The sequence below is a fragment of the Symphalangus syndactylus genome, chromosome 5, assembly GCF_028878055.3.
Source record: "Symphalangus syndactylus isolate Jambi chromosome 5, NHGRI_mSymSyn1-v2.1_pri, whole genome shotgun sequence".
Taxonomy (NCBI): domain Eukaryota; kingdom Metazoa; phylum Chordata; class Mammalia; order Primates; family Hylobatidae; genus Symphalangus; species Symphalangus syndactylus.
In genome coordinates this window covers 50,237,162-50,257,914 of record NC_072427.2, presented here as the reverse complement: position 1 = coordinate 50,257,914, position 20,753 = coordinate 50,237,162, and the positions used below count along the sequence as shown (strand labels likewise).

Sequence of the window (20,753 nt, the reverse complement as noted above, 5' to 3'; positions counted from 1 at the left end):
CCAGAGGAATACCTGAAGAGTAAACTAGAAATAACAAAAATTTAATTTATGTGTAAATGATATTCTAAATCTAAATTATTCATCCAGAAAAACTGAATATCCATTTTCCCCATTCCTCCTTTATGATCCCATGTATAGCGGTCATACAAATTGTTTTTGATCAGTTACTGCAGATGTAGCTGCTTTATGGTTTTCATAAAATCTTTTGACCTAAATGTAAGAGCTAATGTTACAGGATATTTGGGGTGTTGCTTTTCTGGCCAGGAACCTGTGGCTGGTGGCCAAAAACCTGTGGCTGGCATGAATGCTGGCTCTCTGTAAGGCTGTGGCTGGACCAGGTGCACCCCAAGCAGCTTCCAGCTGACACTGGGGAACGTGGTGGCACCTGGAAACTTGGAGATGTCAGGAATCACAGGGCCCCAAAGAGGGAGTCACAGCTCTGGTTCAAGGGGCTCTGAGGTCTGAGCTCCCTGAAGGGCTGCAGGTTTTTTCTCTTTCTCTTCACCAGCAATGTGGTGGGTAAGGGGCATGTTTCAGCCCTATTTGCCTTACAGCTGTTTTAGCTTTGCCATTTGGCAGGTCCTGAGTTCTAGTCCTGCAACAAGGAAGAATGAAATACACAGGGTGAGTGTGAGCAAGATGAAGAGGAGCATTATTGAGCAATAGAACAGCTCAGAGGAGCCCTACAGTGGGCAGCTCCTCTCTGTAGCCAGGGTGTCCCGATGAGTGTTCAGCTTCTAACAGAGAGGGTAACTCCTCCCTGCAAGCAGGTCGTTCCAGTAAATGTTCAGTTCTCAGGAGAGAGGGTAGCTCTCTGCAACTGGTCATCCCGTCCTCTGCTCTGCTCTGAGCCAGGGGCTTTTATGGGCCTCAGAGGGGAGGAAGTGCATGCTGATTGGTGCATGGGTGGCCATAGGTGGGCCTGGAAAAGGCAATACAAGTTCTAACCCTGGTCCATGGGTCTGGCATCAGCCTGGCCCCCAGCGTTCAGGCCCTCCCTGGCCTGAAAGTGGGGCCTCACTGGGGACCCGACCCCTTTCACCCAAGAGCCTGTCTGCCAGATGCCTCTGTCCATGGTGCCCAGGCTATTTGCACCAACGGGCACCTGCAGGCCAGTGCTGAGTCACCTTCAGTTCCCCCTCAGCTTCCCCCATGCTCTTTGGTGCCCAAAGTCTGGAGGGGGCTGAGGTGGAAAGGGGCTGATGTGTCAGCGCTGCCCCAGTGCCCCACACTGGCTGGGCTGTGGCAGTTCGTGGGCTTGGCCCCAACCTTTCTCAAAGACTGGAGTGGGCACCAAGAGTGGGGAGGGACCAGGCAGCAAGATCCGATACCCCTGAGCTTGCAGGGGTAAGGGGAGCCTGCCTGGGCCCCCAAGGGTGTAGACTGCAGAGATGCCCAGTCCTGTGCCTGGGAGGGCAGGGCTCCTGCCTGTTCTGTGGAGCATGCAGGATGCCCTGGCTGTGCCTCCTCAGAGCCTGGGGTGGGGGCCCCAGGTTCTCACTGGGACCCTCTTTGCATACCCTTTCATGCCTGACCGCGCTGCTCCCTGACCAGTGGGCAACTTGGCCCATCCCAATCATGGTGGCCCCCAGGGCTTCTCTGGGGACTCCTACTTGTTCCTGGCTCCTGCCAGCTCTGTGGAGCGCAGCGCCACCCCAGGCCCAGCTCTGCCTCCTCCTGTGCCCTCCCCACAGCATCCAGCATGATGACAGCAGCTGCTCCGGATGGCCCACTGCTGCCATCGCTAATACTATGAAACCCGTGATTGACAATATATGTATCAGCTTTTGTGGCCTTAGGTCAAATAATAGAGTCTAAGTTATTACACAAAATACAAGTGATAGAAGCAGAAAGAATAAATTGAACTTCAACAGAATTTAAAACTTTCACTATTCAAACTACACTATCAAGACCACCCAAACAATAGTGATAGCCACAGGAGGCAGACAAATTCCTAGGGAGACGGGGACGGGTTTTCTGGTGAAAACTGACCTTCAAGCCAAGGACAGTCTGAAGCCTGAAAACCAAACTATCAGTTCTGGAGAGAGTCCATGGACCAGAGTGAGAACTTCTATTCATGCTTGCCCACTCTTTCCTGATTGGTTTTTTGGAATAATGCCTTTTAACCAATCAAATGTTGCCTTTCCCAAGACTACCTACAGCCTGCACCTCCTCATTCCAAACCCATAAAAACTCCCGGACTTAGCCTCACAGTCAGCTACCCACTTTGGATCCTGTCTCGTTGTTGAGAGCTTTTCTGTTGTTCAATAAAATTATTCTCTGCCTTGTTCACTCTCCAGTGTCCACATTACTCATTCCTCCTGGTCATGGGACAAGAACCTGGAACTCACTGAATGGTGGGATTAAAATGAGCTGTAACACTTCCTTCTGCTCACCAAGCTGGAAATAACGGGAATAAAAGGGCTGGTAACATGCTCCTGCTGGTTGGACTATAGGAGAAAGAGAGCTGTAATATGCCGCAGCTCACTGAGCTATGAGCTACAGGAGTGAAGAGCTGCAACATTCCTGGGGGGCTCAGACCTCAGGGCTCCCCGAACAAGAGCTGTAACACCCCTTGGGGCTTTGCAACTGCTGTCACCTCCGTTTTCAGGTGCCACCGCATTCCCCTTGTCTGGATGCTGGCCCCCAACCAGAATTCACTTACAGCACTCCCAGTCCAGCTGCAGGCTGAGTGGGGAGCCACAGGGGGCGTGGGATCTTGGCTGGGGCGAGAGCAGAGCACAGCGTGCCGGGCTGAGTGGGCAGAACGAACCCAGTGGGTCTGAATGAGACCCGGGGCAGAGGTGGTGATGGCTGCAGAGATTCCCGGCTGCCAAAGCAGCACTGAAGGAATCCTGTAACAATAGGAGAAAATATTTACAAATCATGTAGCTGATAGGGTCTATTGTACGTAATCTGTAAAATATTCTTATAAGTCAAAGATATAAAGAAAAACATTCTAGTGAAAAGTGGACAAATTCTATGAATAGACATTTTTCCATAGAAGCTATAAAAATGTACAATGCAAAGATGCTCAGTATTAGTCCTTGATGAAATGCAAATCTAAACCGTCATGGTACCCATTTCACAAATCCTAATGGCATATTCATAAGAAAATGAAGGCAGTTTGTAAAACAGCATACAAAACAAGTGCCCATCTATTAATTTGGAGTAAAATTACCCATAAAGTGTCTCTGCTCTTTGTTGCTTCCTCACATGTCAGGAATCTTGAACAAATGACTGCCCCTTCCCCAGGATAGTTTTTGGACTGTTAGCTTGGCCATCTCAACACTTGCATAGCCAGCATGCACTGTTGTGTCTCATAGCCTCACCCTTTAGGAATGCTTGCTTCACAGGAGAATGCAGTCTTCAACATAATCAACCTAAGGTTCAACCTAGACTTCTACACTTCAGGCCTTAAAGAAAACCGACTCTATTTGTTGACCCTTGAATTAATTTCTGTCCTTTTCTGGCTTTTGTGTCTCTTGGTGGTTTCGGGTGAGAAAATCCTCGTTTAACTCAGGTTAAGTAACCCATGTTCATCAGCCAGAACACTCAGCCATCTATTTACATATAAAGTACATCCGAGGACGGTCAAAGTTTGAGCCTAAAACAATGGACATGAATGTACATTTAAACAATAGAAAATGGAGAAAATTATTGACTGAGTCAACAAAAATAAAATTCTAAAAACACAAGCATGAGAACTTTTAAAAATACTTTGCTAGGTGATAATAGAAGATAAATAAAGGTTTCAATTTTCTTTCCAAGAGACACTATTACAAAAATATATTTGGCCTGGATATGTATATACATGTTTCCTTAGTGGCATTTTTTATTTCATTGAAAGTAATCTTAGTAATCACTCATCAAATTACAAGAAAAGTATACATATCTATCTTATGGTTCACCTGTACAAAAATGTCATGTTTACATTTGCGAAGGTAAGGTGGAAGGAATTAAAGTCTCCTGCCAAAGTTTATAGCTTTTGGGTCAAGAAAAAAGCAAATAATGTGATGTTCATATTTGCACAGTAACATTGTGGCTGGACTTTGCTTAAAAAATGACAGTCTTAGTGTTTTATCTACACAAACCAATGCCTTTTTAAACTTTCACAATCACAACAGACTAAGTCATACAAACATTCACTGTTTTTATAAGCTTGAGGCTCTTAGCAAATTTTACCTTTTGGCTCTCAGAAAAGTCCAAGTAATTATCCTCTTCAACCATAGGTATTTTATAGAAAATTTCTGGAAAACACTATAACAGAGAGTATGTAACATCTGTCTTTCCTAATAAAAGTGATATTTTTCATTTTATTAGGAAATTGTGATGCTTGAAAAAATAATTAGTAAGATATTATGAAAAATGACTATGAATACTTTAGGGAATGTTAGGGAATGAAAGGCATTAAAATATAATATGAAAATATAAATTTTGTTTTAGATGATTTTTATATGACCAAAAAATAGAGAAATTTTATACCGAGTGTTAAAAATATTTGCCTGCAAAAGAAAAAGCAAGAACATATATTACCAGGCAAAGTGTGAAATGATAACAATGCTTGGTTAGCAATCTAAAGTGATCATTGAACCAACACGTTCTTTATAAGAAAGAATGTCTTTAGTCCCAGCTAAGTGGAAGTCTGTGGCAGGAATGCTGCTTGTGCCCAAGAGTTTGAGACCACCCTAGGCAACCTAACAAGATCCCTGTCTATTAAACAAATAAAAATGAATGTAATTTGCAAACTGACCACAGAAGGCTGGGAGCAGGAGGCATTCCCCATGCAGACTCCACAAAGAGCTGTCAGCTCGGCTGTGCCTGCTGCAGCCAAGCCATTGTTCGATGGAGTAGGACCAAGTCCACGGAGGCTTATCTGTGTGAATAGGATGCATCCAGGGATGCCTCTTCAAAAACCTGCCAAGGATGGCTTTTTCTGGGGCAGTAGAAAGTCCCTGAAGCTTCAGAAAGTAGGGATAAACAAAGAGGAGGCATAGCATCTAATAAAATTCACTAAAAATGTACTAATAAAGCAGGCGTGGCGTAGATTCACAAAGACGTTAGAGACATAAGCATCAAAAACAATGCTCTAAAGTTCTACACCCTCTTCTTTATTCAAAATACAGCTGGCAGTATTGGTAGGTGCAAGGCATGCGGGTTTTACTCTTCTCTTTATTACAGAATATTACAATGGTTAAGAGAATGGACCCTGGAGGAAAAATTCTTGTGTTATCTTAAGTCTCTTAGTAATTAAGTGTGGTTATTTGTACAGAGAAAGAAAAATAATCCAATGGAAGAAGAGCAGAGAGCACAGAAACAGACTAAAGCATATATGAGCAAGTAATTTATGAGAAAGACCAACAGGGAAAGTACACTTTTTCGATAAATGTTCTGGAAAATTTAACATCTATTGATGTTAAATAAAATGAGATGGAGAAATAAAGTAAGATGTTTGTTCTCATATTTCACAGAAAATCAATTTCAGTTTGATTATTGACATAAATACAATAAAAAATTAATACAAGATTTAGAACTTAACTTAGGAAAATAATGTCATGACCGTGGGGTAGGGTAAGTTCTTAAAATAGTTGTAGAAAGTATTTACCATTTAAGAGGAAAGATATTCTAACACAGTTGATGTGAGTGAGGACACTGGACCAGACTGAGTCAATCTCACAGTTCTTCTGTTCCTTTCATGGAGGGCATTAGCAGAAATTCAGAACTTGACCATGGGAGTGTTAATACACACCATGGAATACTATGCAGCCATAAAAAATGATGTGTTCATGTCCTTTGTAGGGACATGGATGAAGCTGGAAACCATCATTCTCAGCAAACTATCACAAGGACAAAAGACCAAACACTGCATGTTCTCACTCATAGGTGGGAATTGAACAATGGGAACACAAGGACACAGGAAGGGAAGTATCACACACCAGGGCCTGTTATGGGGTGGGGGGAGGGGGGAGGGATAGCATTAGGAGATATACCTAATGTTAAATGACAAGTTAATGGGTACAGCACACCAACATGGCACATGTATACACATGTTACAAACTTGCACGTTGTGCATATGTACCCTAAACGTATAATAAAAAAATTAAATAAAATAAAATGCACTTCACCCCCGCCAAAAAAAGCCTGCTTCTTGAGACACTGTGAGGGTTGAATGAACTAATAATACATACAGTGTGTAGAATAATAGCAGGTCTGCATTAACCACTAAGTCAGTATTCACTAATACTAACCAATTTTTTTAATGTAATTGCAACATGTATCATGTGCATCAATTGTAAAATGCACCATTACTTTATGTCACAATGAAATAAAACAATTGAGAAATGATCACATAGATATTTCTTAGCATTTAGAATATTTTTCTTATTATTTATGAAAAAGTTTCTTTCAACTTACATGAATGTGGAAAAGGTAACCATCGTACACTGTTGATGGAAATGTAAATTAGCACAGACATTATGGAAAATGGTATGGGAATTCCTCAAAAAACTAAAATATAACTACCATATGATCCCACTATCCTACTTCTGGGAATGTAGCAAAAGGCAAAGAATTCAGTATGCTGATATTTGCTTTATATCACTTCTATGATCACATGAGATGGAAAATGAAAGCAAATTACATTAACAAAAATGCTCCTAAAATGGCTCTCATCAGATGAAAGCCTTCTGAAACACTTTTTAACTCCTCTTTTCCTCGATTTTTCCCACGTTAGCATCTTTTGTGCTAATTGGAAACTTTGGTTGTGCCGCATTTCTTGGGAGAGTCCTATGCTACTCTCTGTGAGATTATCTTTCTTATCCAGTAACAGTCCCTCTGCAAGTTGTGTTGATGGTACTGCCAGAGGTGTTAATGGAAGGATTTCAGACCAAGTTTTTTTTTTTTTTGAAACAGAGTCTCGCTCTGTCACCCAGGCTGGAGTGCAGTGGCGCAATCTCGGCTCACTGCAAGCCCCGCCTCCCGGGTTCACGCCATTCTCCTGCCTCAGCCTTTCCGAGTAGCTGGGACTACAGGTGCCCGCCACCATGCCCGGCTAATGTTTTTGTATTTTTAGTAGAGACGGGGTTTCACCGTGGTCTCGATCTCCCGACCTCATGATCCGCCCGCCTCGTCCTCCCAAAGTGCTGAGATAACAAGCGTGAGCCACCGCGCCCGGCCTCAGACCAAGTTTTTGAATGTGTGCACAGTTTCAACCACATTATGGCTGCCTTCTGGTCAATAGTGTTTTTACAATATCAATATTAAGACATCTCTCTTTGAAAAAGTGAGAAAATGTGCACTGTAACATAAACAGAATACTCTATTTTTTTCTGTGACTGCCCATTTCTCAGTGGTAAATCATTGTCACGCATTTGCTGTATTATGGGCTATTACTGAGGAAATATGCTTCAATATGTTTTCATATAATTGAATAACTCCATTTATTTTTGGCATAGTTATTATAGATATTAGAGTTATTAGTGTACTACTGGAATTCTTATTCAAAGTTTGGAGAGGTAATTTTATAAACTGTGATTCAAGGAATCCATTGAGGTGGAAGAGAGAAATTGGAAAGGGTTACTTGAAAGTTTGTAGTGGAGCAGGAGTTTTCTAAAGACTTTTAGAAAAAGTAGTATCTTGAGGATTTCTGTCCTAAGCTTAAAAATATGGGCAATGTTTCTTGTAAGCTTCATTCCAAATTCAGTTCTTCAACCAATAATATTTTTAAATCTGTATTTTTCTTCTTTACCATTCATTCTTCTAATTGCATGGATGGTGATTTTACACATCCCTCTATGATTGGTCACTGCAGAAGTAGTTTCATTGTGATTTCCATAACATGTTTTCCAGCCGGGCGGGGTGGCTCACGCCTGCAATCCCAGCACTTTGGGAGGCCAAGGCGGGCAGATCACCTGAGGTCAGGAGTTCAAGACCAGCCTGGCCAACATGGCGAAACCGTGTCTCTACTAAAAATACAAAATTAGCCAGGTGTGGTGGCACACACCTGTAGTCCCAGCTACTCAAGAGGCTGAGGCAGGAGGATCATTTGAACCCAGGAGGCAAAGGTTGCAGTGAGCCGAGATTGCACCACTGCACTCCAGCCTGGATGACAGGGCAAGACTCTGTCTCAAAAAAAAAACAAAAACAAAACAAAAACAAAACAGGTTTTCCTTGCCCCCGCCGCCCCGACCCCTACAGTTTTGTATCTATCATCAGTCCTGTCTTAAGTCTGAGCACTTAGAGCTCTTTGACTCTCATTGTAATTGGCAAAACAGTCCAGCTGCTCGAAATAAGTCAAAATAATAATGAGTTATGACAAGAAAGAGTCATATTCCTTTATTATTGGTGCTGGCAAGGGGAAGAGCCGAGAGCCATTCCACTCTTCAATTTGTGGAGGGAATGCAGGGGTTTTAAAGAAAGGATTTGGAATGTAGGAGGTGCCATGGGGTGTCGATTTCTCTGGTTGTCCTCTTGAATTATTGTCCCATTTGGTGAAGGGGCTGGCACCATCGTGGATCCTGCCAGCTTATGAATTAGTTGTAGTCAATTTTGTAGTCACTCTTCAGCTGGGTGTGGGTTCTGTCTTTGAAGTAATCTTTTGTTGGAAAGAGAATTCTGAAGGTGCCTGGCCCCTCTCAGGATGTGACCCCTGAAGCTTCTAAGGAAATATACAACCAGATAAGAGAGCATGGCGTGTACTTAACAAGCATTTAGGTAAATAAGGTGCACAAGCATGGGAGTATAGTGTGGGGAAAATAGGGAGTGGAGGTTCACAGCACATTCTGAGGCTGTTTTCAAGACAAAAAACATATATGTAGTTTGTCTCAAAGTTATATATTAAGACTTGGAAGGGAAAGAGGAAGAGGAAAAGAAGAAAAAAAGTTTAAAAGCAGTTTGAGGCTCAGCTGTGAAGCTGCTTGGTTACATTATTTGTCAGTTTAAGATGGCTCCCTCCTTGTACATGTCTCCTGTGTCTCCTTCATGGCCTGCATCTCTGCCTTTTTATTTTCTTGAAGAGTTTGGAGAGGGATGGCATATAGGGTATACACCATAATGGACTATAAAATATGCACTGAAATAAAGAGCAAAATGGGATTTAACAAGTCAACTGTGCTCTTATAGGAACTTCTGTTATAATGAGCAGAATAACTGTCCATGAGGAATTTTAAGATGAGGAATTAAAATGATATGAGTAACTTAAATAATTATGTCTTTTCTCAAGGAGTGAACTATGAGGTTGGAGGAGTGGGAAAATATCTTGAATTGCAAATACTCAAATAACAGCACCTAAATAGCTGTTATCCAGGTCTCAGAAGTGAGAAATGTGGTCCAGGTCAGCTGTACCCTTATCAAAAGCCAAGTTGGCTTTTCAGTTGCTGTAATTCGCAAGCTAATGCTAAAATTAACATGGAAATGCAAGAGATATATAAAAGAGAAAGCAATCTTCAAAATGAAGAACAAAGTTGGTGTACTCAACTCCTCACTTCTTGATTTCGAGGCTTACTAAAATCTGATAGTAACCAAGACATTGTGGAGAGGGATGAAATACAGATTATACATCATAATGGACTATAAAATATGGTAAACTGATTTCATAAGGTTCCCAGGTCATTTCAATATGAAAAAAGTCTTTTTCAACCAGTGTTGCTGGCATTAGTGGATACTTAAATGAAAGTTGGACTCCTCTCTGAAGCCAGATGTCTGATTGATTCAATCTGGATCATATACCTAAATGTAAGTGATAAACAATGTTTTTAAGATTTGACACCAGAAGCACAAGGGAGAGAAGAAAAAATAGATATATTCATCCTAATTTTTTGTGATGAAAATTACACTATCAAAAGTAAAACAAAAACCACAAAAATGGAAGAAATTTTGTAATTCATTTAGCTGAGAAGGTTCTATTCTCCAGAATACATTAATAATCTCCAGAATACTTTAGGATGCCGAGGCAGGCAGATCTTTTGAGCCCAGGAGTTCAAGACCAGACTAGGCCACACAGCAAAACCCAGTCTCTACAAAAAAAAAAAAAAAAAAAATAGAAAAATTAGCCCGTGTGGTGGTGCGCACCTGTCCCAGCTATTCAGGAGGCTGAGGTGGGAGGATCACCTAAGCCAGGGGAGGTCGAGGCTGCAGTGAGCTGTGGTCATACCACTGCACTCCAGCCTGGGCAACATAGTAAGACCTTGTCTCAAAAAAAAATCAACTCAAGGAGGCAAACATACAAATTTAAAAAGGTCAAATTATTTGAATAACCATTTCTTATTGGATGAGCGTATGAAAGGTTGTTCAAAGCCTTTTGACATAAGGATTTCAAGAAATTTTGTAGGTAATCTGCCCAAAGAGGTGGAGGATGATTTTCTACTTTGTAGTTATGTGCTGTGAATAGTGACTTCTTTTTAAATGTACAGCATGTTAACTGTGAAATGAGAAACTTTACAGCAGAGAATATGATAAGAACTACGTCATCCAAGTGATCAAGGTAACATCAGCAGTGATAAACACTGTTGATAGTCCATCCCTTCAGGTGATGTGATGAGACTGACACTTTCCCACTGTGTTCTTGTTCTTCTTCCCCCAAACTCTTAAGTTCTATCTAATCAGGAGAAAAACATTAAAGAAATTCCAAATTAGGTGTGTCAATATTATTAAAAGTAAGGAAAGTCTGAGAAATTGTCACAGGCATAGGAGCCAAAGGAGACATGACATCTAATGTGAAAAGGTGCCCTGGGAGGCATCCTAGAATGGATAATAGACATTAAATGAAACCCAAGGACATCTGAATAAAGTGTGGATATTAGTGAGTGATAACATATAATATTTGTTTGTTAACTGTGACAAATATGCCCCACTAATATAAAAGGTTAATAATAAGGGAAATTGTTTGTGGGGCATATATACACTCTCTGTATGATCTTCACAACTGTTCTGTAAATCTAAAACTATTCTAGAGTAAAAGTTTATTCCTATGGTCACTGTGAAACTTCATAGAAACGTTATTAGCAATATTATTGATGTTCCCTGAGAGCATTCCCAAAATTTTATCCTCTTTCTTCCTTGCTGAAGGTAACTATTATTTTGAATTCTCTGTTTCTTTGGGAAGAAACCAAAAGTCTTTCTCTTTATTTCTCTAAGTTTGCATTTCAAATTAATATCTTGCTCAATTTTTTTGTCTTCAAACTTAGATCAATGCAAATGTTTAATGTAACCCTTATTTGCAGTCTAATCATGAGAAATCCTCAGACAAATCCATGTTTGAGGCAGCTTCAAAATGCCTGACTGGTATTTTTCTAAAGGGGTCAAGTTCATGAAAAATAAATGAAGACAGAAACGATTTCATATTGGAGAAGAACTGAGCTACAAGGTGGACTTTAGGATGCTTCCCAATGATCCCCACCTCTAGGTATACACACTATGTATGCTAACCTCCTCCCTGTGAGTGACGGTGGTCAGAAACTGTGATTGCTTTGAAACAACAGAATACTGTCAAGGTGGTGGCATATCACATTGGGCATCATGTTACATAAGATTGTGATGTTTATCTTGCTAGCAAACTCTTTCTTGATAAATTTAAAGAATCATTCTGCAATGTGGAAGAATTTTCCTGTGGGCAAGGCCGCTATGGGAAGAAACTAAAAGTCAACTTCTGGCCAATAGCCAGCAAGGAACTGAGGCTTTTGGTCCAACAGCCTGCCCTACAGTTTGCAGTTTACTTAAAAAGTAATCTGGAGGCCAGGTGTGGTGGCTCACAACTGTAATCCCAGCACTTTGGGAGGCTGAGGTTGGGAGATCACTTGAGGTCAGGAGTTCGAGACCAGCCTGGCCAACATGGTGAAACCCTGTCTCGACTAAAAATACAAAAAATAGCCGAGAGTGGTGGCGGGTGCCTGTAATCCCAGCTACTCGGGAGGCTGAGGCAGGAGAATCACTTGAACCCAGGAGGCGGAGGTTGCAGTGAGCTGAGATTGTGCCACTGTACTCCACCCTGGTCGACAGAGCAAGACTCTGTCTCAAGAAAAAAAAAAAAAGTAAACCAACCCCCTTTTAAAATAATACTAGAGATGTTCACAGGTAGTGTGAGTATCTTACTATAAAGAAAATTAATCTTATTTCTTCCCTTCTGTCCTTTATATTAATTCTGTCATTCATTTCACTTATATATACTCATATATGCATATATATAATATAAATAATTATAGATAATCTTGTATTATATATCTTGTATATGTTGTTGCTATTATTATTTTGATAAGCTATTATTGTGTTAGATCAATTAAGGATATGAAAAATAAAAGATTTTATTTACTAAAGCAACCACTAACAAAAGAAAAAAAAGAAGTAAGCATATATGCTAAGAAAGGAAAGAAAATAGATTATATAAAATGTTGAAATAAAATGATAAAAGGCAAAAAATAAGTGGAAGGCAAAAATAGGGACAAAGGCTAGGCTCTGAGGCTCATGCCTGTAATCCCAGTACTTTGCAAGGCTGAGGTGGGAGGATTACTTGAGGCCAGGCGTTCACAACTAGCCTGGAAAACATAGTAAGATCCCTTCTCTAAATATATACTTATATATGCGCCAGGTGTGGTGGCAGGCACCTATAGACCCAGGTACACACAAGAGGCTGAGGCAGGAGGATGGCTTGAGCCCAAGAGTTCCAGGCTGCAGGGAGCCATGATCTCACCACTGCACTCCAGCCTGGGTGACAGAGTGAGACCAAGTCTGTAATAACAACAACAACAATAATAATAATAATAAATGGGGACAAAAAACAAGAGCAACAAATAGAAAACAAATAACAAATATAGTAGATTTTGACTAAACTATATCACTAATTACTTTGAATGTCTAAATGCACCAATGAACAAGCAGATTGTCAGAGTGGATCAAAAAACAAGACCCAACCACTGTATATATTGCCTATAAGAAACTTACTTAAATATGAAGACAGGTATAAATTTTAAAAAAATGGCTGGAAATATATCATGCTAATACTAATTAAAGAAAGCAAGAGTAGCCAAATTAATTTTAGATAGAGAAGACATCAAAACAAGCAAAATTACCAGTAATAAAGAAGGGTATGCTATAAATATGAAGGGCTCAATTTTCCAAGATACAACAATCCTTAAGGTGTATGCACCTGACAACAAAGCCTCCAACTACGTGGGAGGAAACTGACAGAATTGCAGGAGAATGAGATGAGTCCACTATCATAATTGGACACCTCAACAGCTCTAGGAGAAATGTATGGATTCAATGGGCAGAAAATCAGTAAAACAAAGCTGATCTCAACAGCATTTTCAATCATTTGGGCATAATTTACATCTCTGGGCAACTTCATCCAACAATGGACAGAATACAAATTTTTTGCAAGCCCACATTGATGACTCAAGATAAACCACATTCTGGACTGTAAAACATATCTCAACAAATTTAAAAGACTAGAAATTATATCACATCTACCCTCAGACTACAATAGAATTAAGCTAGAAATAAATAACAAAATAATAACAAAACAATAACTGGAAAATCCCAAAATGCTTGGGGATGAAAGAATGTACTTCTAAATAAGATAGAGTTCAAAAAAATAATCTCAAGAGAGACAAAAAATGGAACCAAATGCAAATGAATACACAACTTATCAAAATATGTGGATTCAACGAAAACAGAGTTTGGAGGGAAATGCATAGTATTGAATGCATATATTAGAAGAGAAAAAATATAAATTCAATCACCTAAGTTTCCAGCTTAGGAAACTGGAAAAGGAAGAGCAAATTAAATCTAAAGTAAGCAGAAGGAAAGATATAATATTGCAAAGACAGTAGATGTGCCATAGAAAGAATGAAGTTAAAAAAAGTTACAGTCTGAGACAGAAAAGCATCTTAAGGTCTGTAGGAGAATAGTAAAACACATGGAGGAGGAACAGGCAGACCCAGATGGGGGAACATACGTAGGGCCTAGGAAAACATCCTGTAAAAGCGCCCCCACCAAGGCCCACCTTGCCTCACTGCCTCTTCAGCATGCCTTTTGCTTGCCACACTGCTCTCTCCCTTTGGGTCCCCTGTCTTGGGCAGCTGCAGATCCTGCTTATTTGCACTTCCTGGTAGGCAGCAATCAGCTTCAGATGTTTAGACACCACATGGCCATAAGCCTACTGCTTTGAGTTTTCTGATCCATGGATGCTACCTATATCTGCAAAATGACTACAGGGACAGTAACTGCACTAGGGGTGCAGTGGAAGGTTTGAGCAATGGACAAAATGACATAAACAGGATCATCCAAGGTCCCTGAGCCTGCTACTCCATGAGCATGGGGGTCCTCTCCACTCCTCTCCACCCTCGCTCCTCCTAAAACCTAATCCCACAGATGCCTTCCCAGTAGGCAGCGACCACTATCACTCCTGACTGTCCTCCTGCATGTAGATCTCATGGGCAGGGGTAACATTTAAACAAATAGGACCCAGACATTCAAATCCCTCCACGCAGAATGCATTCCTCAGGGAGCTGCCCCTGTATCACTTCCTGAGCGGCCTTCTCTCCCCTGCCCTGTACCACTGTGGTCTGCCTTTCCTGCTCCCACCTCCTCATATATCAGTGATCCCAGTGGTCCCTCCAATCCACTGCCTTCTCATGGCCTGACCTGTGCCACAGACATACTTTCTCCTCTTCTTTTCTCCCCTGTTTGCTAGACTCACTGCTCCTCACATCTCCTCCATGCTCCTCCTCCTGGAGGCCTCCCTTGTCCATCCCATCCCAGACCTAATGCCTGTCCCCTGAGTTCCCAGGGGCAGCTCTTCCATCTATGGTTTAGTTTTGGCTACATTATCTGAATCACTACTGGACCAAAATATGAGAGAAAATGGATATGTTGTCTATATTGTTCCCTTGAGAAATACACACATGTAGTGGACAAAGAGTAACACAGAAGATTTTTCTTTATGCTGAATTTCACAAATTAATGAGTTTTCCTTTATGTTGAATTTCACAAATTCTTCCTTTCATTTTCATGTGTATAAAACTTATGCCTTTATAATTCTAGAAAGCCTTTTCCAGCAAGTATAAAATAAGACTATTATAAGAGTTTAATTGAAAGATATATTTCCTTTTAGATCCATCTTAAATCTTTGATTCACTGACTTCCAGTGAATGACCTTCACCTAGACTCCTACAGACACTATGCATACACCATTTCTGACCTTCTATTCTGAGAGTCCCCAACTAAATTGGGGTTCCCATACCACAGCAGCTAACAACCCTGCCCTTACAGGAAATAAAGGGGATTTAGACATGGGCATTTACAATAAGCCTTTCACAGGATACTTCTTTACATGGCAGATGTCCTAATGCCTGTGCCTAATGCCTTGTTCGACCTGTGACCAGGTGTCCCTCCCATGGGAAACTTGCTTATTCCTGCAGACACCCTTGTGGCTCCTTCTGACTTGTGTCTAGTTTGTTCTTGCCTAAACAAGGTTCTGGTGCTGGCAGCCCAATCTTGTGTTCTCCTCAGCGTCCCAGAGAAAAATCTCCCTGAAATAGCCCCTGGTTCCTCCAAAGGAATGTGCAAATTCAATCCACTGACAAAATAGGAAACAAGTCCAAAGATTTTTACTTAAGAGATCTTGGGCAGGGAGGGCACCATGAGTCAGAAGGGCAGTCATCCATTCCAGGATGAAAGAGAGAGAGAGAGAGAGAGAGAGTATAAGAGAATGAGGAAGGAAGGGGGACAGAGAAAGCATGGTGACTAGCAGTCTATATAAGAGAATAGGGTGTGAGTCACTTTAAGTTCACAGGTAAATGCCTGAGAGATGCCTCTAAGTCCCTATCTCTGGCCATGGCTTAAGCCACTTAGGTGTGCTATTCTACTGCTAATGCCCAACTTTATGACCTTTTCTTTTTTTTTTATTATTATTATACTTTAGGTTTTAGGGTACATGTGCACAATGTGCAGGTTTGTTACATATGTATCCATGTGCCATGTTGATTTGCTGCACCCATTAACTCATCATTTAGCATTAGGTATGTCTCCTGATGCTGTCCCTCCCCCCTCCCCCCACCCCACCACAGTCCCTGGTGTGTGATGTTCCCCTTCCTGTGTCCATGTGTTCTCATTGTTCAATTCCCACCTATGAGTGAGAACATGTGGTGTTTGGTTTTTTGTCCTTGCGATACTTTACTGAGAATGATGTTTTCCAGTTTCATCCATGTCCCTACAAAGGACACGAACTCATCATTTTTTATGGCTGCATAGTATTCCATGGTGTATATGTGCCCCATTTTCTTAATCCAGTCTATCGTTGTTGGACATTTGGGTTGGTTCTTTGCTATTGTGAATACTGCTGCAATAAACATACGTGTGCATGTGTCTTTATAGCAGCATGATTTATAATCCTTTGGGTATATACCCAGTAATGGGATGGCTGGGTCAAATGGTATTTCTAGTTCTAGATCCCTAAGGAATCGCCACACTGACTTCCACAATGGTTGAACTAGTTTACAGTCCCACCAACAGTGTAAAAGTGTTCCTATTTCTCCACATCCTCTCCAGCACCTGTTGTTTCCTGACTTTTTAATGATGGCCATTCTAACTGGTGTGAGATGGTATCTCACTGTGGTTTTGATTTGCATTTCTCTGATGGCCAGTGATGATGAGCATTTTTTCATGTGTTTTTTGGCTGCATAAATGTCTTCTTTTGAGAAGTGTCTGTTCATGTCCTTCACTCACTTTTTGATGGGGTTGTTTTTTTCTTGTAAATTTGTTTGAGTTCACTTTATGAACTTTTCTGTGTGATTCTTGTTACCATTGACCACAGGATGCCTAGGTATTAGAGCTTGTGTATGCAGAGGTATTTTCTGAACAGTGGAAACATCAAAGGCCAACAGGGAAATCTGAGTCAGGCACTGAGTAAGGTATTTGATGAGCACGATGAAATGATAAGTGATATGAAAGCACGGCCCCAAATCCCATGCATAGCCATCCACTCCACTGTGTAGGGTGGAGCCATGTGAACAGATCAAACTCTTTACCCAGAGTCTTGGTGGGAATGTTGTTGTAAACCTGGGTAAAGTCATGAAATACCTACATCTGTTTAGTCATGGCTTTTAGATTAGCTGGTATTTGGCCAGGGTTATTTATGTACATGCAGTAGGTTATTCCCAAGATGGTACAGACTCCTCCCCTTAACCTATGGGCAGGAGGTGATCTATGATGAGGTGATTATTTGATACCATCTGGGACAGACTCCATTGATTCTTGCATCAAGGTGAGGCTGTGCAGTAACAGATGTGTGTGTTCTGCTAGTGCAGCTGACACATTTGTATTGGTCTGGATGATTTACTGTTGCATGGACAGATAAGTGGTGCTCACCACAGTCCCTGCTCGTGAAAGTAACAATCCCCTCCCCAAGAGTATGGGGGTAAAAACAGCTGCATTTGTCATAATGGGTGTGGCATGAACCAAGGTTGGAAGTATTGGCTAGTTAAGTGCACGGGAAGGCCCAGGATACTAAGACACATTTGAAATTACAGACTTGAGTCTGAGCTCCGTTGTCACCCTTGCATTGAGGAAAACGAAAGCAGGGCTGTGGGAATAAGTGGGTGTAATGAATTCCAAGTTCCACAGGATGAAAGTATATTTCTGTGGATGCATGAGGGAACCCTAAGATGTGTTTTATTACCCCTAGGCCTCAAGAGATGGTGGCTTCTGAGCCCCCAAGTGTCCTCAAGTTGCATTAAATCTGGGGCTGATATGTAAATATGTGAACTATGCTTGGGGATGTGGAGGGGCAAATAGCAACATGTGTGCTTTGGACATAGAGCAATTGGGCTGTAACTTGGGGTCATGTTTTAGGAGAGATGTCCATGGTGCCTATAGTTAAGCCACGTTGGGAAGAATAAGACTACATGCTAAGTAAGCCTGTAACTCAGGGAGGCGCTTTGGTGTGGTCTAATGGCAGGCCCAGCAATTCCATCTCCTGAGGTGTGTGGCCCCCACTTAGCCACCATGTGAAGATACAGGGACTATCAGGCTCCCAAGGAGAAGCAGAGGTAGAGGGGCCTGGGTAGTCTTCATCTCTGATGGTATGGATCACCAACATTTGGGGAGACCCCCTGGGATGTACTTAAGATTAATAGGGAAGGTGGTGAAGTAGGAGATGGAGAGGTTGGTGGGGCAGTGGGAGGAATAAATAACTGTTCCAAGAAAGGCACAATGGTTCCACCACAAGAACACACAGAACTCCGCTTAGTGGGGGAGTGTGGTTGCACAGGGGCTGGTTAGGTTAGTAGGGGATCCATGAGGCTGTGGGCAGGCACAGCTACCTTAGTCAGCCAAAGCTGGTTCACAGCAGTAAAGAGCAACCCAGCAGGTGTCAGGGAGCTGACTGGTAGAATCATAGTCAGTGATGTAAGCCAGGGGCCCTGAGGTAGGCAAAGCATTAGCTCAGCAAAATGCCACTCCAAGGGTCCTCACCAGGAAATTTAGGAAGGTAACTTTTGAGTTCTGTAGCCAAGTAGTAGGGGGATCTGTCAGTCGCCAGTTGTTTTGTCTTTCTGGAAACCTTTGTAGCTAAGTGTTATGCTGTACAGTGTCATCTCAGGCTGGAGTGATGTCATCTGGGATGTTGTTATCTCTGGTGGGGTGACCTGTAGTCCTCCCAGGTAGCAGCCCTATATGGGAAGGTGGGGACTTGGGGGTCTAGTGTGACCCAATATATTTGGAAAGCCCTGAGCAGGCTTTGCTCACCTTGTTGGGGTCAATGACTAGAATCACAGATTATAAGTAATTGCTGTGGGTCCTTAGGGTACATCGTGAAAGACTTGAGTGGCACTTCTTTTATGAAGTGTAGGCTGTTTCCATCCATGGCTAGTATAAATTGTAAGTGCATGCATGGTCTTGGGCAAAAGAGAGCATAGTGATTTGCTTTGGGCAGTTGAGTGTCTGACCTCAGGTGCGGATGGATAGTTCAGGGCTGCACAGCGTGACCATCCAGTTGGGGTTGAAGTGAGGTTATTAGCTGGGCATCATGCTGAGATGAGTCTCTAGGACTGTTTGCAGAGGTTGGGTCAGTGTTAAACACTGGTGCTTTTGGTTTCATTTAATTGGTTGTAATTGCCCGTCTGTATCCACTCCTAGTGGCACTGGAGATGCAGTACTTCTAGGACTGCCTTCCATCAAAGACTCTTTTCCCATCTTGCTGTAAAATTGCTCCCCAAGGCTGTTTGGTTCCAACGGCTCTCCACAGGGGCCTGACTGGAGTGTTCTTTTCAAATAGATACCCACTCAAGCTGATGTGAGCCTCAACATTTGTCATGTTTGGTTGAAACCATGGTTTACTGGAGGGTTTGGGCCTCTGGATTGTAAACCAATAAAAGCACCCAAGCCAGTAGTAATAAAACCAGCAATGAACAAAATAGTGTGCAGCTGCATCTTACAGGGTTGTGCTTTGGGTGGAAATTTAGGTTCATATGGGTCCCAAATCACATGAGCAGCTGCCTGGCCTATGGGATAATCTATATTTAGTGAGTCCCAGAAGGTTATGTATCCTCGATCTGGCTTCCAGCCTTTATGGAATGGGAATTAGATAAAAGTTATTATAAAGTAGATTAATGCCTGTGGCAAACTAGAGAATTCTAGGCATTTCTTTGTGGCATTGAAATTTGAAAAGGGCTTGTTTGATGACACCATTGTATTTCTCAATTAAATAAGTTATTTGGTAACTATAAGGGAACGAAAGTTCTATTGACAGCCTTTCTGAAGCGCCCAGCATGCTGTGTTCTAAGAATTGAAATGTGTGTTTTGGTTACTCTCAGTAACGTGACTCTGAAGGGAATAAGGAGTGTTTCAGAGTGGTCTCACATTGTGGCCTCAGTATATAGGTGGAGGTGTAATTTTGATTTATATTTTGGGTGTCTCTGAGGACACAGAGTCCTAGAGGTTTGTTTGTTTGTATTTTGCCTTCACAGGGACAACTTTCAGGCAATGACTACATAGTTTATAAAAATGTGAAGATGACATCATTGGTTGACGAGGGCATCCAGTGCTAAGATGGCTGCCTAAGCTCGGTCATGTACATCATTTCTTGGGTCCAGTTCTTTATCAGAGACATCCCAGATAAGAGATGGGCAGTATTCTAACAGCAAAACTTGGGTAAATTTTAATTGTTGGTGGTAGTAATGGTGGATGTTTGCCTGTTCACTTTCTTTAATTTGAAGGAGTAATTCTCCACTGAGCTCCACAGGATGGTCAGCGGTGCCATTCACATACTTTACCAACTCCCATTAATGTTCACTTAGGGAATCCCAGTGCACTTATCTGGTAGTCAAGGGGTCTGAGGGAGAGGTGACCACCTCTAGAGCCCTGGAATCTGGCAAGGGACTGAAGACAGGGGAAGCCACACCCTCCTGCAGGTGGCACTTATGGGAGGGCCCGGATTTGGCTTTCTCCTGTCTTAAAGAGGCCTCAGCAGCTGTGCTGAGCTTGAGCGGGTCTGTTTCTATCACCCAAAGCATAATGGGCAGTGGGTGTGGACTCCCAGGCCTGGGATCTGTGAGACCCTCTATTTCAGGAGAGCACAGCAGATGATGGGTCATGTTTTGTTTTAATGGGGTGTAGCACAAGGCCCAGCGGGGCAATTTCTTGCATCAGAAGCCTTGTAGCAACTAATGTTCTTTATGAGTGGTCCAAAGACTCCCGAAGGCATTTATAAAAGGTTGTCAAAGCCTCTATAGCAAGCTTGTTCGACCTGTGGCATGTGGGCC

The 20,753-nt window shown here is 42.0% G+C and overlaps 1 long non-coding RNA gene across 2 annotated transcripts in view; it reads right to left on the bottom strand.

The window, feature by feature from the left end:
• Positions 1–2,733: 2,733 nt before the first annotated feature.
• LOC129482508 (uncharacterized) overlaps positions 2,734–20,753 on the bottom strand; it is a 186,598-nt gene continuing 168,578 nt past the window's right edge. The window contains exon 5 of one of the 2 annotated variants that reach the window (XR_008657742.2): positions 2,734–2,855. This is a non-coding gene — a long non-coding RNA (uncharacterized lncRNA). Of the gene's footprint in view, positions 2,856–8,411; positions 8,657–20,753 lie in introns of those variants that run through there. The other variant, XR_008657741.2, reaches the window with a different exon arrangement.